At 39.7% G+C, this 2,635-nt stretch overlaps 1 non-coding gene across 1 annotated transcript; it reads left to right on the top strand.

Annotated features, from left to right (window-relative positions):
* Nucleotides 1-2,293: 2,293 nt before the first annotated feature.
* Nucleotides 2,294-2,365, top strand: TRNAC-GCA (transfer RNA cysteine (anticodon GCA)). Its single transcript has one exon. It is a non-coding gene; the product is annotated as a tRNA-Cys (tRNA).
* Nucleotides 2,366-2,635: the final 270 nt, after the last annotated feature.

Below are 2,635 nucleotides of genomic sequence, written 5' to 3'. Positions count from 1 at the left end.
ATATATTGATTTTTTTAGCGAATAGGGGCCATTGATGAGAAGGAAAATAACTGTTTGTTTACCTACTCTATTATGTATGGGTATACACAGAAGTACCTAAGTCTGGCATCCAGGTACTTATTACAATTATTCCATTCTATCGAATTTATAATGAGTAATGGTCCCTGTCTATCTATTTATTTATGCATTATGCTTTGGTATGTGATTTCAACCCTGGCTTGCTTAGCTAACTTTGTTTATTTTATATTCTAATCTGCTTGCTATGTGTTGCTTTACTATCTGTCTATTGTGTATCATTTATAGAATGGAATAACTTGTAACACATATAACTCCACATTGTGTCCTGGGTTGAAGTTGTAACCCCTGATGAACCGTAGATTTATCTAACCTACGGGGAAACGCGTCGGGTGTAAAGAGGGTGTAAAATAGGGGATTGACCCTGAGTAGAGTCCCCTTACCTTGGGACCCTTGACTCTGTATTAGTTTAATAATGACTGTTGTAGGTTTTAACATGATTTCAATAAAAGTTGTTAATTTTTAGCTATTCTTGGTTGGCTTTCTAATGTGGGGGAACACTGCCATTGTTGTGAAAATGACATGAGAGTGGCACTTGCCAAGGTAAAGCCGCGCATTTCTGAACTGGTCTCTGAAAGACAATAGCAGAAGTCACACTGATTTGCAGTAAATATTCATTATGTTTTAGTTTTTGTGTGAAAATCATGTTTTCATGGTTTTGTTCTTTGTTCTTAATGGTTTTGTTCATTTTGTGCACCTATGTATAAATATACACTTAAATATATACCTCCTATGTTTTGAATTTGAAAAAATCATATTTTATTTTTCCAATTAAGAGGGGTTTGGTGAATGCGCATATGAAACTGGTGGGGTTCAGTACCTCCAACAAGGTTAAGAACCACTGAGTTAATCAGTGTTATCGGTGCTCTGCTGCAGAGTCTGGAGGCAGCAGAGGATCACAGATCGGACGGCAAGGAGGCAGGTAAGCACCTGGTCAGAAGGAAAGCTGGAGGCTCCCTGTTTGTATGGACTATAGACTTGATCAATTGTAGAAGACGATGCGGCAATATATTTATAAACAACATGAATGATTGGAATAATTAATCGACTTGTTGTATCTTTACATGATTCATAGATCTGTGTTGTATATTGCTATAATTAAAATATGTTTAAAAAGAGGAAATTACATGGTAATTTGTATATTCAGGGTTAAGCATATTTCACTATATAAATACACCATGGTCTCTGCATAATACCACCTGCCCCAGAGAAGAGATAAAGAATTGAACCATAGTCTCTCCAAGAATAGTCTTGTTGTACTGAGACATTTCCCAATAATGTGTTTTCCCTTCCCAAGAGAAGATGTTTTACACATATATTGTCTTTCCTTAGATGGTTTTGTCTAATCTGCCTATTCTGCTGTATTGTAAATGGAAACACATCATCCCATTGGTTGACAGTCTACTGTACATATTAATAAATAGGGCTAATGTAGCAGAGGTGGATGGTGCACAGTGAAATTTCCTTTAAAGGTGGTGGGTGCCAGACCTCAAGCTCGACCACGGCTGATAATCCAATATAAACACATAGGAAGACGGCACTCCGACTGGTGTCCAAAATAAGTGGGTTTTATTGGTCCCAAAACATACAAGTGATGCAACGTTTCGACCTAAAAATAAGGTCTTTATCAAGTATGCTTGCTTTATGCTTGATAAAGACCTTATTGTTAGGTCGAAACGTTGCATCACTTGTATGTTTTGGGACCAATAAAACCCACTTATTTTGGACACCAGTCGGAGTGCCGTCTTCCTATGTGTTTAGAATAAATAGGATTAGATGGTGCAGGATGGGGTGCTGGAGTAGAATGAGCTGTGTGTTGTGTGTCTTTTCTTTGTATGAATGTGAAGCTCACAGACGGATGATAGGGCCTGATGGGGTACACAGGGAGCACCACAACAAGAGTCATGCTGGGGACCGTAAAAGAGAGGGAGTACCAGTACATTATTAGGCAACTGAACCAACCTTCTGTGTCCTTTTTTCTTTGAGATGACGCCCCAATAAGAGACCACTTTTTTGCTCCTATTTGGGTGGAGGAGGAGGTTTTGCTGTAGACCTGTCGATATGTGATCCCTTTATGGTTGGTATGTGACAGTCATTGTTATTTCCAAGTCAACACCTGGTCAGAAGGAAATGATTTCGCTGCAGAAGTGACGGAACGTTTGCAGAACAGACACACACTCCCTACTGTACACAGGTGATCAGCAAGATTAACAGCAGAGGGGGTATAGCTCAGTGGTAGAGCATTCGACTGCAGATCGAGAGGTCCCTGGTTCAAATCCGGGTGCCCCCTTCAATGACCAATTTTCCTAAACAATATGTTAGAAAAAAGGTGTAAAAATAACTGGTAGAATTAATAACTGGTAGACTGGACTAACAGTCCTTAGAAAATATGCGGCAAAAATAACCATATATGGCAAGAACATCACCGCCTCTCCCGAGTAAGGCTGGGTTCACATCACGTTTTCTCCCATACGGGAGCGCATACGGCATATGCCTTTCTATGCGCTCCCGTATATAATTAATTTCAATGAGCCAGCCAGAGTGAAACGTTCGGTCCGGT

Source organism: Hyla sarda, chromosome 12 (genome assembly GCF_029499605.1).
Source record: "Hyla sarda isolate aHylSar1 chromosome 12, aHylSar1.hap1, whole genome shotgun sequence".
In the NCBI taxonomy this organism is placed as follows: Eukaryota; Metazoa; Chordata; class Amphibia; order Anura; family Hylidae; genus Hyla; species Hyla sarda.
Note: the sequence above shows the minus strand (reverse complement) of the source record. Positions and strands in the feature narration are given on the sequence as shown.